Source organism: Anser cygnoides, chromosome 1 (assembly GCF_040182565.1).
Source record: "Anser cygnoides isolate HZ-2024a breed goose chromosome 1, Taihu_goose_T2T_genome, whole genome shotgun sequence".
NCBI classification, from domain to species: domain Eukaryota; kingdom Metazoa; phylum Chordata; class Aves; order Anseriformes; family Anatidae; genus Anser; species Anser cygnoides.
In genome coordinates, this window is record NC_089873.1 from 22,526,131 (window position 1) to 22,545,062 (window position 18,932).

General features: G+C 38.1%; 1 long non-coding RNA gene across 1 annotated transcript; it reads right to left on the reverse strand.

The window, feature by feature from the left end:
- Positions 1 to 3,930: 3,930 nt before the first annotated feature.
- LOC136789766 (uncharacterized) lies at positions 3,931 to 18,905 on the reverse strand. The gene is made up of 3 exons (XR_010828691.1): positions 18,672 to 18,905; positions 10,168 to 10,298; positions 3,931 to 5,284 (listed from the first exon to the last, which is right to left on the reverse strand). It is a non-coding gene; the product is annotated as an uncharacterized lncRNA (long non-coding RNA).
- Positions 18,906 to 18,932: the final 27 nt, after the last annotated feature.

Sequence of the window (18,932 nt, forward strand, 5' to 3'; positions counted from 1 at the left end):
TATGCAAAGAAAGATGAAGGAATAAGGCATGTAACTGTATGTCTCTTAAGCAGTTAAAGAAATCTGGGGGCTTGTATTACAGTTTTGAATCTCTTGGGCTGACCCCAAATTCAAGTTCAAATTCAAATTCAAGCTTCTGTAAGATAGGTGAAGTTGTCCCCTGGGACAATGGGATCCATGAGCTCAGTTGATCTGTGGCGATGAACATAGTCTGAAAGACCTCATCCTTTTTCTTAGATTTCTTCTTCTTTGTTTCTTTCTCAAGTCAGGGAGCTGGGACTCTTGTAAAACAGTCTGAGTCCAAGGTCCCTGACTGGAGACAGAAATAATCACAAGGAAAGAATGACAATACCGACACCATTGGGGAGAGTTTACATGTGACTGGGGAAACTGAACTTCATCTTCCAGGTCCTGCCATAATGGCATACTCTGTCCATGCAAGTTCATACCCCAGGGAAACACTTTTATCATGGCAGAGAGAGAGCCAGTCCTTTCCCCTTGCACGCTCCCTTCCTCCTCTGTTTGTCATCAGGTCACTTGGTAGTTGTTGTGTGGTACTGGAGCTTGTCTAATGCACTGCAATAGAAAAACACAACTTTCCAGCTCAGTGGAAACAGAGAAGGAGACAGAGGCTAATGGGATTAGGGAAGCTCCTGGCTCTATAATTATGTGGTATAGGCAGCACTTCCCATTGCTACAGTATTATTAAGTCAGACATCTCCCCATTTATAACAGCCAGGTTTTATTTTGCTATATCATACTGCAGATACTAACTGCTTGGGCTCATAATTTCTGCCTAAGACTGACTAGTAAAAACCTCAATTTCAGTAACAAATCAAAGGAACACTGTACTTTTGTCTTTTCTAAAAAGCCTGGCAATGGTTTGAAAAGTTCTACTGTCTTAATACTTTGGTACAGAGTTCTTGAAATTTGGTATGCTTCTGATCTTTATGTCTGCTGACAGCTGGTCAACCTGCAGACTTTTGAAAAACTGCCACTACACCAATATTACCAGAAATGCACATAAGATTTGTAGCCAAAGTTCCCAAAGATAGTGCGTGGGCATCCCAGGCCCAAGCTTGGACTTTTCTGAAGGGGTAGTTCACATCCACTGGGGATGAACTGGTTCTGAGGAAGGTTTGCTGTTGTCAGCTATCATGTGCTCTCATCCTTATAATCAACATTTATGCTTGGACCACATGGAGGAAGGTATCCATTACAGTCAATGTTGATAGGTCAAGAGAAGAAATCTGAAAGGGGAGTGGGAAGAGAACAGACTGAAACAAAGGGCGTGCAAGGGAAGAACCAGTTGAGCTTGTGAGGTGAAAGAAGAGGGGAAGTTGAGTTGTTGAGTGATGTAGCAGCACAGAGTGCGCCAGCAAACCTGGGAAGTCCGGACTGGTTCTCCAAGAAGACTGGAAGTCTTCGCAGTGCTCTTTTTATGTTGTTTGTATGTTTAATATCTGCAGCAACAGCCTGCAGCACTTCTAGCAGGATTAAGCTTTGAGCTCTAGAAGATGATGTTTGGACTCTAATTTTTGAATGGTAGAATAATTTTAGTTAATAGACATTATGGGAGATAATTTAATAACTTGTTTTACTGTGTAGACAATGCTTCTTCTACTGTAAAATCAGCTTCTGAAGTTCCTCTTATCTCTACACATACTTTACCATTTTGTGATCTATGCAGAAAACCAAAGGTATCTCATTCTTAAAAATAACTCTGATAATTTTCATAGTTATAACTACAGAGACCAGTGAACAAGTGGAGTTACAATACCACAGTAAGTAAGAAAAAGCTAAGGAACCACAGAGCAAAGGAGCATTTTTGGTTCTCTGTTTCTGTTACTCTTTTACTCTTGTTACAAACCCGTATTAACACAGTTCCAGTAATGAACAGATGCGTTAGGGAAAGGTTTGGTGCCTTTTTACATATTGTATCCTGCTGTATTCTTAGCAGAATCAGGCAACACTGTGACTGACATTTATATATTTGTCTGGTAAAATCATGCAAAATTAAACAATGACAAATGAGGCTAAAATGCTTTCAGGACTAAAAGAAAAAAAACACAAAACGCAAAAATATTGTTTGAGAACAACACGTTTGAGAGTCAACATGAAGTGTTGGCTTGAGGTAGATGTATACGCTTCTACTTTCTCTTGTCGTACTATGTGAAAGGAATCAGACAGCTGTTTGGGGCAGTTCTTTAAGAACACCGTGTTTCACTGGTTGCAGGCAGGATTGGCTAGTGCAGCCAGACAGGAAGAGGTGCCATAAAACCATATGAGACATCTACAGGAAATCTAAGTGAAACCCCCCCTTTTTTTTTTTTTAAAAAAAAAAAAAAAGAGGTCAAAACAATAGAGTTAAATAAACCAAACTTCCGAGAATCAAAGGGAAGAATCAAAGACCTTGATCTTAGCTGGCTGCAACAAGGGAATGAATTACAGAAACTAAACCTCTTCTGGCACAACAATATCACTGCCAATCAACAAGAGAGAAACAGTACATGTAATCAAGGGACATTAAGCATGTCGAAGGATCGTGTACATTGAGAGGGACAACTATAAAAACAAGTCCTTCTGATTCTCTAGTGGATTTTTAGGTGGAATGATAAAAAGTTTCAAACTTTGATGGCTCGTTTATGATACCGATGAAATTTGCCCAGATTTCTCCCTGTCTATTACATCAAGCATGAAGCAGTCTCCCTAACAGTTTTTCTGCCATCATTTGCTAGATCTCGGCTTCCTGTAAAGGGAGGGATTGAGCAGCACATTTCCCTGCCCAATCCTATTTTAATTTAAAGGGTTTGAAGGTTATGTCTCTCCTTGCCTTTGCTTCTAGGGGATGAGTCTGCCCCCAAGCTGTTTGAAGACTTTTGTCAAGTTAAGAAATAATATATGTATATATATATATCTGTGGTTTTAGAAATAATTAGTTTGGAATAGAACAGCTACAGAACTGTTATCTGCCATGTAACTTTGCACAAAAACTTAACCTTGGTGGTTTAAGTTACCATTTGTAATGATGGCATTGTGCACACAGATCTTGGTTCTGCATGTAGCTCTCAGTGAATGGATACCTGTTCCTCTGAATAATAATCAAGGTTGTCAAAGATAAGGATGATTTTGAATGCCCCCTCTTGTTTTGATCTCTCAGGGCTAGATTTTCAGAAAGCAGGGATTAACACCCTTGAAAAACTGATCCCCTTTAAGGACCTTGCACACAAAGCTAGTAGTTGACAGTGAAGATTCTGAAAAAGTTATCTCAGGTTTTCTGCCATGAAGGAACACAGGAGACCCATTTCCTCTTTAGTAGCACGATGCCTCTGCTCCTAGCCTCATCCTGTAAGCCTAAGCTTAGTGTACAATTGCTGCCAACAGCTTGCACTAAATTTAAAGCACAAACTGCTTTTCCTCTGAGGATGGTTAAACAAAATATTTGGGTGACCTGTCCTGAGCTTTTCACCAAGGTAGTAAGTATTTGCTAAGAGAATGTGCTAAATAAGGGGATTGCAACTATATTAATATAACATGCTCAATTGTTATATATCGTGATTTTAAAAATAAATAAGTAAAAGAAAAATTGAAATTGTTCTCATAAAAATAAAAACAAATCACCCCTGGCTGTTTGAAAAATGAGCCAGGGGAATATGATAAAGTACAGGAAATAAGACTAAGCAGTGAGTGGCAAGCCAATGGAGAGGTTTATGACTGTGAGGAACAGTTGCTGAGCATGTAAATAAAATTATAGATGATTAGAGAGGGAGTGAGGAAGAAAATAAATATAAACAAAGACAGCATGCATAGCTGAGTGCCAGCATGCAGTCAAAATAGTATCAATTTACCGTATACATTTTAGACAAGCCATTCCTCAAATGTCTGAAAAAACAGGGCTCCAGTGGATGTTGAACACTTATGTAGCCCATTGACCTCTGTAAGTCAGGATGATCTGTACCTACACTGTACAGATCTAGATCTAGCAGATGTCTTAAAAATCTAGGATGATAGGTTTCTACACTTCCCTAGGATGATAAAGATTCTACACTTTCCTAGGCAATCTACACAAATGCTAGAGATCTTGTTAAAAATTCCTCCCTGAGGTGTAGCGTAAGTTGTCTAACAGTTTAAGCTTTCCACATTTGATTCTTTCAGTAGATGACCTAGTGAGCAAATTTTCTTCCTTCTTTGATGCTACCTTTTACATATTGCAAGTTACCAGTCTGAATTAAAGTTTATAATTCCTTTGATGTTTCTCATAGGTCATATATTTTTGACATTTTTCATACTTGCAGATTTGTTCTGTACCATCTTGAAAAGCAGTAACAAAACGTGGCCAGATTTCTAGCTAAGGATTTACCAGAGTTAACCTGGGTAGAATATTCCTTCTCATTCATGTTTATACTGCTGTGCTTGATGCTACTAATTTCCTGAAGCAGCATGACATTAGTGACTCTTGTTCTGATTGTCATCCACTATATATCCAAGAAACTCTTCTGCAGAACTCCCTCCTAGCAAACCGTTTACAATACTGCATTTGCGCATTTCATAGGAACCTCTGGCCTTTCATGCTGGATGGAAAAAACCAGGCTCACAACAGAAGTCAGTACATGACAATTCCAGAAAGAGCGTGACAGTGACCCTTCCTCTGCTTTATCTTCTCAGCTCAGGAGCTCCCCAGACTGAAGGACATCATGATTTACAGCCACGAATGGATGTCTGTGCAACTATTTATACATCACTTTTGGAATTCATTTGTGCTTTTTTTATTTATTTTTAAAATTATGTATATATTTTTTTTCCTGTGGCAACGAGGTCTATAATTTAGTTACATGCTATAGTTAGATTTATTGTGTTTCACTTGCCATCTGATAATTTCGTGAAGGGTCTGACAGTTCTTTTGTGAGGTTAGAAATAATTAATAAGGACACCCTATTCGTCTTATTGAAACCATTTACAATTTTATAGACCTGTAACATATCCTTCTCCACCATCTCTTCTCTAAGCTTGGAAAGTCTTGGTCTGTTTTCATCTCCATTGTACTGAAGCTGTTGTTCATCTGAAAAACTGACTCTTCTTTGTAGTTTTTTTAATATTATTATTATTATTCTATATCATTTATTTTGAAAATATCTAACTAGAACTGTATCAAGCATTCAAAAGGAGGATTGAGAGAAGCTGATATAGTAACATAATGAGAATTTATTTTTCTCTTCATTTTCCTTGTAATTTCTAATCTTTTTATCTCTTGCTTTTTTCACCATTAGTAGTTCCAGACTTCTTCCTGAAAGATAATGGATATCACAGTATGAACCACCTGTTATGTATCTATAATTAGGGTATTTTTACCTTACCTGCATGGTATTATACTTGTCAAATTTAATTTGGTTGTTTTTATTGAAAAGTCTTTCAGTACTTTGAGATCTCCCTGGATTCCTTCTCAGTCAGCTTTATATTTGTCTAGCTTGCATAATACTTTATCACCTCAAAATTATGTCCTTTCACAATTCACCCCTTTTCCATATGGTTATGACTGCATCAAACACCAAAAATTCTTCCTCAGATTCTGAGGAGGTGTCCACTGCTAATTTCTTCTCGTTGTAAAACATGATTATTTAACCTTATTCTTAGTTTTGTGTCTTATGTATGTCAGAGTAACTTATTTAAGAGCCTTTGTTATGAGTCTCTATGAAGAAAAAAAACAACATACAAATCCAAAGACATTTATCTTATTAAGTCTGTCAGAGATATCTAATGGATTTGTGAGGTTGGACTTCTCAAACAGAACTTCTGCTGACTCTTTGCCAGCACATTATATTTACCCATGTGTCCACTAATATAATATTTAATTATGTAGAAAGAAAACTGATTGAAAATATAAATCAGGTTGATGGGCCAGTAATACCCAGTATTTCTCCTAGAGCCTATTTTAAGCTTGATTTCACATTTGTCAGTGTCCAGACCTCTGGCCTTAGAGACTGATTTAAACCATAGGTTACATACCACAGTACTACTGCTCAGTAATTTAATGTTTGCATTTCTTCACAATTCTGGGATGATTAACATCATGTCCTTGTAATTTAGTACAGTGATTTTTATTGGTTTGTTATAAAGCCTCTTTTATTAATACTTTAAACTGAGACAGTTTCTCAGACTCATCACTTTTGAATAATTGCTTTAAGAACTGTTCTGACCTTCTCTTCAATGAAAACAGATGCAAAGAAGTAATTTAGCTTTTTCTCATATTGTTTATCTTTCTTGAAAGCTGCTTGTGATCAATGATCAGTTCCACTGATGGTGAGCAGCTTCTTTCTGATGTGGTTAAAAAGGCTTTGAACATTTAACTAGGACTTCTTCAAAATAGAAGTTTTTGACTTATCTGTGATCTGGATTTAAGATCATATAACTTCTCTTTGTGCTTTTTTCATCTTTTGGACACGATTACTGTTTTTGTTTGTTTGTTTGTTTGCTTGTTTGTTTTTAGGTTATTTCTGTATTTTACTATATTTGTTTATAGTTTAATAACACTGGTGTTGTTTTGCTTTTAAATGCTTTTGATATCTTCTTAATTGAGGGTATTCAATGACTCTTGTTACATAAAATCTCCCTCCCAATGTGTAAACCTTTTTTAATTTTTTTAAACTGCTTCTTCTAAATTTTCCTTTCCTTTTCAAAATCTGAATATTACTGTTGAAGAAGTCTAATCTCCTTTTGTCTATAACCTTTGCGATCACAAGATGGACTATTCACACCTGCTTTTATATTGCTGGGGATCTTAACCTTATGATAGCAAGTAACCGAATTCTTTCATTATTATCATTTTCTATGTTGCTAACTTATTTGGCCTTCTGTGGTAAGTATCACCATTCTGGTAGTCTGTTAGAATGTAGCTCCAATATTAGAACTCTCCTATTTATAATATAACTCACAGAGATTCATGTATGCGTAGACTCTGGTACCATCTATACTTTATTACCCTGTATGGTTTTTTAACTATAAATGCATGCTTACCACCCACAGAATGTCTATTCTTACCAGAGCCGAATTTCACATTTCCAAACTGAACTATGTCCTATTTTTGTAGACTATTCTTTCAATTCATCAAACTCATTTAAAACTCTCATTTTGGCCCTCAGTGTGTTTTCAGATCCTTCAAATTGAAATCATCTACAAATTTTAGAAATATACCAAGTTATGAGAGAACATATTTTATGGTATTGGACCAGGATAAAGTCTTCAAATAATTTTCTACTTTGACTGTAAACCATTCATAAATTCTCCTTCCATCTAGTTTTCCAGTCACTGTAGTTTGCATGTGAATGAGGATACCACATAGCAGAACATCAAAAGTCTTCCTGAAATTCTGTTAGGTTCCACTTCTCTTTTCTCAAGTCCTATTAATCACTAAGAAGAAAATTAGATGACTTGTCACAATTTGTATTTGAAAAATACATGTTGGCTTTTACATATTCCCCTTATCTTCTAAATAATACTGTCTTCCATTACTTGCTTCAGTATTTGGGGGGACTGAAGCTGACAGCTTTTTTAAATCCTTTCCTTCTGTTTTTTCTTTTTCATTAAATAGAAATTGTGTGTTTACCCAATTCCAATGTTTGTGTCTACAGCATGATAAACATCAATGCTGAATTAATGCAATCTAACTACTCTTTTGCTACATAATAGCCCACAGCTACTGCAGTCCTATGTGGTCTGTCACTTGTTCCTTTGCACCTAAGTAACTGAATGCACTAGCTGCCTGGAACCCAGTCTATACTATATACTCTTTACCATAAAAATGGTGAGATACAACATATTTACCTGACTAGTGACAAGACCAAATTAATATCATTCGCAGAACTATTTTCTAATATCTATACTGCTTAATACAAAATGATATATTAACTGTGCAATGAGTTTGAGAGGATGTATTATAAATGAAGCAAATGTTGGAGTTAATTCACCTGGGAGGCGGCTGGCATGGTGCTTGGATGATATATTTTCAGTGTCCAATTAAACGTCACATCCTAAGTTATTTCTGAGAAAGTATCAGAAGAATGTGCTCAACTGATGAATGAATAATATGTTGATTTTCACACAAGCCCTTTCTTTAACACATTAAAAAAATTAGGAAAAGTTGTGGGATAATGAGTTGACAAGAGTCATGGACAAAAATATCCTCTGCCAAAATATCCTCTGCCAGTCACATTTCAGTTAAATTCCACTAGCCTGGCAAGCCACACAGGTACTGACAAAATGTTTAAGAGACCCAGTAGGTGAGCATCTGAGTAGGTGAGCCATGCTCATTATAAGGATTCATTTTCTGACTGAAGTTTGATTCCTTGAAACTATTTGTCATTGCTCTCTATTTCCAACTTGAACGGAAGCTGCTGAAATGATGTTGCTTGACTTAACTGCCTGCTTCTCTTATTGCTGAATACTACTTTTGTCACCACTTCTAAACCTTCTGGTGCCTGAGTTTTTAGTGTATGTCTTTCTTATGCATTCAGGGATTTTGGACAGTGAACTAGAAACAGCCTTGTGTCAATCTTTTCTGTCACATTTACTGCACAGTCTCTTTTGTTCAGATTTGTGTTGTGCTTTGTACCTCCCAATTTGCACCTTTTGTTTATTGACATTAACTTTATTTTAACTGAAGCGTCCTTTATTTTGGACTTCCAGTACAAATTAGACATGCCATGTACTGCTATCCAAGAGGCATATCTAAATTGCAGTGCAAATGCAAAATGTATTTAGCTTTAATGTAGTGGCAATCAACTGTCTGTTTGAATGAATTTCATCTATTTTTTTGGCTTTTCTGTTGTTCTAGCTTCACTTCCTCTGGAAGAAAGATTTACTCAGTTGTACATTCTGTCATTCTGAGTCTTTCAATTGCTTTGGGACCTTTTTGAACATTGCAGCCAGTTTTGAGAGTGCTCAAGGTCTCAGTGTTACAACATTCCTGCAACCTGAATCAAACCTGGCAGAGTCTCCCACTGAGGGCAGAGCTGTACCTCAGTTCATTTAGATGGATACGTAGTATATGCGTAAAGGATACTGTTAAACTTCCATCCAAAAGAGAGGACTCTATTAAAGCTTGCTCTCTTGTAGACACATGTAGAGTACCTTATCTGCTACCTGCTACTTACTGGTATTCATTAGGCAATGCACTGTTTCATTTTTCTCTCATGCCCTCATACAATTTATCACTTGCAGTCTGTCTTTCTATGAAACTATTTTTATGCTGATTATTTAAGTTGCATTTAGCTAGTTTTATAAACTGGATTTCTACAACTTCTTGTCTTTAGGATTTTTGACAGCATTGCTTCTGAAATTCAATTTCCTTTTTTTTTTTTTTTTTTTTTTTTTTATTCCAGGGTTTCATGGTTTGCCCTCAAACATCTTGAAGTACTTGTATTTGTTCCTTGATCTTGCCGATTTGCTAATGAAATCAGAATTTCCCAAACAAAATTTAAGCTTCCTATTGTCCTACAATATATGACTTAATTTACTTATAGACAGAGACACTTTATAAATAAGCTCATGAAAGTAGGTTTTTCCTTTTGAGTAGAAATAATCTTATTATTTCTAGATTTACTCTGACCTAGGGCCTGTATGCTTATGTTTATACTTTTTGTTTTACTCATACTGCAAATGTTGAGAAAATGGTCAGCACATAAGATAATCTCATTACAAGTCAAAACCACAGGAAGCGTGGCTTCATACATACTGCTTGTTCATTCTTCCTTGGCTTGTACCTACCTCATACCCTTTTCAGCTATGCTTCTTGCTGTCTGTCTTGCTTGCATAATTTTAAGCTACTGCACCCAATTACCTTCTTTCATTCTATTTTTTTCTGTACTTTTTCAAATTCTTTCTCCTCTCCTCTCCTCTCCTCTCCTCTCCTCTCCTCTCCTCTCCTCTCCTCTCCTCTCCTCTCCTCTCCTCTCCTCTCCTCTCCTCTCCTCTCATGAATCTCTCTCATTCTTGCTTCTTCAAAATGCTTCCCAAATACATTTCTTGTACTTTCATGTTTCCCTAAATTACCTCCCCTTGCTTCTCTCCCCTTGCCACATTGTATCCATAGGTCTGCATGTGTATATAAACACACGCATAATGTCTGTGCACACACAGAGAAACAATAGTCGCATGTCCAATTTTGTCCAATACCTTCCCCTCACCACTGTGTTTAGAGATAAGGAGTATACTTTTTTATATTTTCCGTGAAAAGATTAGGAATTCTTGTCTTCTCTTCCCTCCTCTTTCTTCTGTCTTCAATTGTCTGTATCTTTTGCCATCACCTGCAGAAGAAAGAGACAGCTGTTAATGCTTTATACTGATTGCAAACCTCACAAGGTTCATGGGTATGAATAGTTTTATATGCACTATGTAGTACAGGGCATAATCAACTTGTGAGTCAGCAAGCTAGACGAGGTCTGCATTCTGCCTCAAATCACTTATCCAGATGCATTTTCCTCCATTTCTTAATGCATATCATAAGTATAATTAAACCCTTAAAATATAATTCTCAGTTAAATGATTTCTGGAATTATGCATCTCAAAGTGTTGCATATCTGTTTGTATTTTTTATTAATCAGATTAATCAAGGATGAGAACGTGAATTAAATTAACTTTATGTTCGTTCTATAGGAAGACTGTGCAGGGAAAAAAGCACTGGACTGGATGAAAACTGAATGTGGTAAGAAGATGCAAATCATTTCATAGTACTGTAAGCAAGTTTTTCACGTTTCCTAATATATTTGATGAGATTCATTTTATTTTTTTTTTGTTAGATTATATATCAGTATTGTGAGAAGCACATTTTTTTCTCAGCTAGGTAGGTAACAGTAAACTAAAAGGGAACAAAAAGTAAGAAGAAGACAGAATGATGTAAGAATTTACACAGAATGATGCCTTTCATAAAGAAAAAATACGTAAAACAAATTATCTTTAAGTTGAAAATCATGCTGTACCTGCTAGCGATCCATGAGAAGGAAATGAGAATACTGGAACTTCTTGGAGAGCTGAGGGAAGTTCCCTATGGCACATATGCCCAAGTCCCACTCATAAACTACCTAAGCTACGTCTTCAGTGTAGTTGGTCATTTTTTCCTTATTCCTTGTGTCAAAGACGGTTACTGGCCACACTGATCTGACGACTCAGAATGTCTTCAAGGGCTTCTTCTTGTTACCTGAAGTTTACCAAAGCTTTTCTCCTCCGTTGTTTCCAGCTGTACAGACTTTTTTTTTTTTTTTTTTTAAGTATTTATTCTGTATGCTACCTAACTCTTCTACCAGAAACTATTATTAGAAAATGGTGCAGCACTGAAATGGGAAACCTGGATTCCAGTCCCCATGCATCCTTGCTGGAGACTGAACCACCTGTGCGTGCTTTCCAGGAAAGAGATGTAATCAGAAGCTACATATTTCTAGAGTGGAATTTTTTTTCATGCCTCCATGTGAAGCTGGATCACTCTGTAACCAAGAATCTAAGTTGTAGGGTGCAAAGGGAAAACACAGAAGAGGTGAAATCTGTGATCAGATGACGATGAGGCTCTCCTAGGGGAGAGATGCATTGCAAATTGTTCCATTTGCTAAACTTTATATAAGTGCACCGGAAAGAACAGAAGGAAATTAGATCCCATGAGAGGTCTAGTTAATTATGAGTTTTAATAATTTTGTAAATAAATGAATTATGGGTAAGATAATACATACAGAAGTTTATTTTCATCCCCAAAGGGTAATGAAGTGTTGTGCTAATTGGGGAACAGAGAATGAAGATGCAGCTACTTGTTGGACTGGAGCACATATTGACTAAGATTCGGAATTATTCTAGACCAGGGATTTTCCATAAGATACTACCAAGTCTAACGTATAAGGGTCGTGTAAACTTTATAGTTATGCAAATGTAGATTTGATGCAAATATAAATGAATTTAATTTTAAGGCTTCACCAGAAATGTGAGGCATATTAATATAAGCATTTTAAAACTGTGAATATTGTAAGCAAGTTGTATTGGGCTAGAAAATGGCATGGGGAGAACTAGTTCACATCTTGCTTCATTTGTGGTGTACAGAAAACTCTTAATGTACTTTTTCGTAGTGACTGACCCAACAAAAAAAGAGTTGTCTAAGTGATCCCACCTTTATCTGAAAGTCAACATGTCTGTGCTCTAAAGACTTGTTTATGCATTTCCCATTTAAGCATCATTGGATATAAATAAACAAACAGCTCTGGGAATTGCAAGCAGAACTCAGTATTGTTTTCCCCTTCCCCAAGTTAATCGCATTCTCAATAGAATCAGGCTGTCTTTGTTAATCTCTTTTTAGTCCCCCAGCTCTTGCATTCCTGATTGAACCGTGCCTTGTGCTTAACAAAAAGGGTCTCAATTTGTAGTTTAGGATTTAGAAATCAAGGTCTTCTGCTGCCTTGGTGAATGTTCTACCCATCTGGCCATCATGGATGCAGAGACTCTAACAAAGGAGCCTTAATGTGCCTGAAACAGTCTGAATCTGGAATGCATCGTTCATCACAGGATACTATCAGTGCGAGCACTACATGAGGCCACATCAAATCAGAAATATAACCTAAGAGCAGTGTATTAAGGAATGCTGGAATATCTGTATACGCAGTAAAACATAGAATGACTGTGATTTGTGACACCGTTTGATTAGCTCACATGACATGGGAGATCCTCCAGCGTTTATGAACTCTACCTTCATCTCTGCCAAACTGAACTCTGCTCAGTGCAGTGTCACAGCATTAGTTCACTCCAGCTTAGAACTACTTTTCCTAGGGAGAGCTATTGTGAAGTTAGGTGCTTCATCCAAAATGCACGCAAATTCAAAAAGAGTCATTGGTCAGAGGGTATGAGCAAAAGTTTTGCTAATCGAATCTTACAGCTCTTGGATGTATAAATTAGATGGCAAGGCATCTCGGCAGGTGTTACTAGCAGCCCTTTGGCAGAACAAAACCTCTCAGTGGACACTAACCCTACTATTAAAACTATTTGAGATAATGCTTCAATATCCTCTACCAAAAAATACCTCCCTTGCTAGAATATGTCATTATACATCTTGGAAACATAATCCAGTATGAAACTGTTTTCTTTGCCAAGAGAAATTTCTCTGAATTTTGGATTTCTCAAAGCCATTAACCACAACAGAGAAACAATTTAAAAAGAATTTGATCATCAAGCTGTAGCAGAACTCTTGTTTCTAAACACGTCACCAGTTCCATATAATCTAAAGTGCAATGAACAAACAGATGCTGTTTAAGTCTGCTGGTTTTGTTGAGATCATTACCCAGAAGACAAAAGCTAAACTCAAAAACTCACCTATAATGTATTTTATGCCTGGAATTTGCATGAAATGAATCAGGAGGATTTTCATCCTTCTGTGATATTGAAGAGCACCCTGCACTTTTTAACACTGTATGTGGTTTGGCTATGAAATATTAATGTTCATTAGATACCACACACATTTGTAATGATTCTTCCTTATGAATGATGTAACAGAACCACCAAAACCACAGACAATGGTAGCCAAAACATGGTGAAACAGCTTCAGTGCACAGGAAGATTAAGTTAACTAGAACTCCCAGTCTGCATAACAGACAACTGAGCTGGAATAGAACAAAATCTTAAGTGCTACGGAGAAATGTTGAGTATGTTGGTATGTTGAATATCTATTTTTAAACTGATTCTTTTTAAAATTAATAATAATTCATGAATTTCTGCAGCAATTCCTACAGGAAGTAGTAGGCAATCAATATTTAGCATATTTAACACATAAAGAATTCTGCAAGTGCTTGATTTTGTGGAAATCATTGCCACAGGTTGTTTCGGATGCTAAATGTTTATCAGTACTTTCAGGAATAAGCAGATGAATTCATGAAAGATGGGTGCTTCCTTTGAGACTACAGAGGTCCAAATGAAACTGCTGGTTCACAAACAAGAAAAACATACAGAATTACTTGAGAATGACTGGTAGGAATTTTTGGGACTTATGAATGCACCTGGCAAGTCAGAAGAGTGATCTGAATTTCATATTTTGTTAGTAGAAATGTTAAAAGGGAAAGAGGGATATTCAAGAGAAATGATAGCACTCATAATGGAATGTTAAGGTCTTCATTACCTGAGACCCTGTCATTAGGTAATGAACCTCCCCCCCCCCCCCCCCCCCCCCCTTTTTTTTTTTCTTTTTGAAGAGATAAAGTAGTCAAACCTAGAGAGCAGAATATAGCAGCAGCCGCCTGGAGTGCTGTGAAAGGGGATGGCAGTAACAAAGCCTATGCGGGATGTAATTCTTTCTTTCAGTATGCTTGGCATATTAACAATTTGATTTAAAAAAAAAAAAAAAAAGGTGGTTTTTGTCTGAGAGCGGAAAAACATCAAAATTGCAAATAGCAAACTGGACTGCACTGTGGCTTAGCTGCCTAAGTGTACAGTGACCTGGGCAGGTTTACACAGATCTACCAAAACCTATACTGCTGCTGTATCATGGACGTTTGTCTCTTAGAAGCATCCATGTTAGCTAGGTGAAAAGCAGGTGTGCCAAGCCCCAGCTCTGACTGCAGTGGATTCTTAGCCTATATATAGGCAATTATTAATAATTAGCAGTAATTAGTTAGCAATTAGCATGATCTTTTTGTTCAGTGTCACAAATAATATTGACAGTCTTAAGTCTCAGAGATTTTTTGTATGCATGGGTACTTGTTCCAGTTTTAAAAAGGAAAGGGTTTGTAATATTTCAGTGCCAAAATACTCTTCAGCTGGACAAACCTTATTATTGATTTAATATTAAACCTAAATATTACTGTAATTCACATAGATGCTCACCTTTGAACCTTTCTGAATTCTTGTCACGGTGATTTCTTTTGGTAGCCAGTTCTACAAGCTAATTATGGACTGTGTGAAAAATTCTTATTACTTTAAAAACGCCCATCTTCTAATTTCATTGAACCTTTCTTTAGTTGTGTAAGACAAAAAGAAAATTTACCAGTTTTTGCAAAGAACCCCTTGCCCTATTTTTATTCAATAAGTTTTTTTATTACTTATTTATAGATTTCAATTCTCTCTCAAATTTAATGGCTGAATGTTGCATTTTTCAAAGTTAGGAAACATCATCTGCTTGTTCTTCATTTAAACAAAGAAACTCGAATCTGGTTCCCAGCTTATCCTGCTGCATGAACAACTGCAGCAGAGTGTTGCTAAGTGAGCTTTACACCTGGATCAGAAATTCTCACGCACAATGTCCAGCCACTGGGTGAAGGGGCTCCTCTCTGCAAGCATCTTCCTGATCTGTGCTGGTTATCTGTAAGAGGCACTTTGCACATGACTGGCTATCTGACTGGTCAAAGTTTGGGTGCATTTGCTTGCCAACATCACTAATTGGTTATATTATGAAATATATGATGAATTACAACAATATATAAACGAGGGTCTTCCACCGAGAAGCAAGTTATAAGGTCAGCTTAGATACTGAGATTCCTACATGCATTCAGCACTGCCCATTTTTCTGGTCTTCCTTAAGATTGGAATATGAAAGTTATGAATATGCATTTAAGATAGAATGAGATTTCAGCTGTTAGTTAGTCACCCTCCAAAAATACACAGCCTCCTCCCCCAAACCCACTAAATAGTAGAGTAGCTAATCTTCATTTAACCAGAATTACTAAAACTGGACAAGCGGAAGATAGAAGAGCAAATTTTACCTTACCAATCTCAATGTTTTTTATGATGAAATGAGTGGCTTGGTAGACGATGAAAAAGCAGAGGCTGTCATTTACCTTGATTTTAGTTAGGGTTTCCACATGGACTCTCATGGCATCCTTGTAACCAAACCCAGATATAACTGGGTGGGAGGACTACCAGTAGGTATGGAAAAACTGGCCGGGTGGTGTTCCTCAAGGTGCAGTATTGGGGTTTATTCTGTGTAACATACTTGGTGATCTGGATGATGAGTTGGAATGCATTCTAAGCAAGTGTGTGGATAACGTGAAACCTGGGGAGTTGCTGATGTGGTGGAGGACAGGGTTCCTCAAGGCATCATGGTGAAGGGAAAGGGTTATTCTCCTCTACTTTGCATTTGTGGGGCCACATCTGGAATGCTGTGTCCAGTTTGGGCTCCCAACTGTGGGAGAGATATTTGCAAGCTGAAGAGCATCCAGAGGAAGGCAGCCAAACTTGTTCCAGGGGCTGGAGCATGCGGCATAAGGAGAGGCTGAAGAAATTTGGGTTCTTTAGCTTGAAGAAGAGAACATAAAGAGTGGATATAATCCCTATGCTTCATTATTTGAGTGGGAGTTTCTTAAGAATGTGGAACAAGACTTTTCTGAGAGGTGAACAGGAAAAGGACAGGAGGGAATAGTTGTAGGGTGCAACAAGAGAAATTTTGATTGGATGTAAGGAAAGGAAGAATCACAGGGAGAGTGGTTAGACACAGGGGAAGTAGTCCAGAGAAGTTATGGAATCTCCACTCTTGGATATTTTTGAAACTTTTCAGGGCAAGGCTACGAACTACCTGATATGACTTTGAAGACGGCCCTGTACTGAGCAGGAAGCTGGGTGAGATGACCTCCAGAGGGTCCTTCCAACTTAAATTGCTCTATGATTTTATATGAGGTTTGACCTATATCTAAAATTGTGCCTGTGATATGGGAGGAAAGATGTTTTGAAACTAAAGAGGAATGAATATAATTAAAGAATTAGCAGAAGTAGCACTAATATGCTTTTGCTTTGTCCATTATCTTTGATCCCTGCACTTAGAAGATGATGTTTATAAGCTGCTATCAAGGTAACTCAATATCTGGGAGATGACTGTTACAGTAAAACATCAAATAGTGAGCTGGACCTTAGCAAAGGATGATGACGTGCTAAAAAATGCCTCACTGGGGTGCCAAATTGAGGAATGCCATTGCCACTGATTTGGGCAGGCATTCTTGCTCTCCAGTGCTTGATTCCATGAAGTGGTTCACCAGCACTGGATTAATTTTCTCACTCTTTAAATCTTTAAGCATTGTCCCCATAAAGGAGCTGGCACTGGGGCAATATTATTAGATTTTATCAGTGAGGTTCAAGGAATGGGTGGAGAAACCACTACTGGATAGCCCACCTTTGAGGACCCCATGCCTATCTAAGATTTTTGCTTAACGGTGGAATTTTTAATGACTGTTTTAGAATAGTGTAAAACATCTCCCTTTTGAGACTGTGATGAATGACGGCTGGGTTTATAAGAAATCTGTAAAGGTTAGCAGCCTTATGTTATTTCAGGTCTTTCCGCTATGAGTTTACCAAGAGATGAACAATGACTGTGTTTACTTCTCTTTGTGCTAGCTGGTGGCACTCATTCACAGAAGGCATTGTAACTTCTTCAGTCACTGCCAGTGCAACCAAGGGTTTCTGAACATCCATTGCTGAGTTTATGCGTTGCAGCTTGCATTTGTCTCTCTTTTTTTTTTTTTTTTGGATCACTCAATAAAATGATATTGGTAGTTGTGCTAGTGCTTTGAATCCGTTCATGGTGAATGACCAAGATACAAAGTCAAGCTGAGTTCTTCCTATTTCCACATTTGTAACAACACAGTGGCATCAGCAAGAATGGAAGATGATCTTACTTTGAACCTGATATCTGCCTCCTGGGAGGCAGGGAACGTTAATTCTCCAAGTTCGCTACTTCTTGGGAAAGTGCTACAGTCAGTGGGCTGTTGCTCAAAAAGGAGTTGGCAGCTGTGTTCCTGGCGCTTTGTAACCCACGAGCTCTGCAGTTGTAACCACATGCACGCACTGAACACAGCCAGCTACATGACTGGGTGGAGCTAAGCCTTTTCCTGTCTGTGTCTGAAACGCAGCTGAGTCGAGGATGTAGCTACGCTCATCAAGATAAGAGCACTTCTGGATATATGCAGAGACCGGTGTTTGGATGTGTAACATGACAGTTTCAACTGACTTCTGCTACTGTGCTACATGACTCTAGACTGAACTGTCCTCTGATACTTAAGACGCATCAAGTTCATTAATCAAAACCCAAATGGACTTTATGGGTTTCAATTTTGCCTCCTGCTGCTTTGGAAACAGATGACTTACTGGTGAAATAAATACCCGTATTTTAAAAAGAGATTGTATTGTTCATGAGTTCATGGTCAGACAGTAAAAACTCCCCCTATCTGATCTGAAAAAGGGTGAGCAAGATATAACATGGACAGTAGTTTGACTTTGAACTTTGTCTGAAACCCTGAATCCTGTCTCCATCAAGAAGTGATTCAATCACAAGCCGAAGCTTGACAGCAGATTGGTACCATCACTCATCATTTTTACCATAAATGTGTTTACTTCTTACATTTCCCTACAAAAGCTTTTCCTTAAATGATGGACACTTGCCCTGAAGAAGACTTACTCGTGTCCTTTCCTTTGAAAAAAAACCCAAGTGCTACCCTCCCACTCCGCCGAGCTGCTACCAGCAAAGCAGTGGCAGACACCTTGAGGTTTAGATGTAGAGCGTAGTGATACGGTTTTGTGGAGGACTTGTTAGTGTTAGGTCAGAGGTTGGACTTGGTGATCTTGGAGGTCTCATCCAACCTAGGTGATTCTGTGAGACACCTGCTGTGTGGAGGCAGCAGGTGCCTGCCCGCTCGGCGCAGCACACCCACGTCCCCTGACTGGATTTGGGAACACACCTCACGGAAACATTCATTTACCCTTCTTCACGGCAAAATTTACCAGAAGAACTTAAAAAAAAAAAAAACCAAACCAACCAACAAACAAAAAAACAACCAACAACTGTAATAAAGCAGGCTGAGGGCAGAAACGCCACCCGGGGCCGCCCCTCAGCACCCCACCGGCGGGCAGCGCCTTGCCGCCCAACGGCCGCCCAACGGCCGCCCAGCGGCACCTGTGCTGCACGCCGCGGGGGAGCGGCGGCCCGGGCGCGTGCGCAG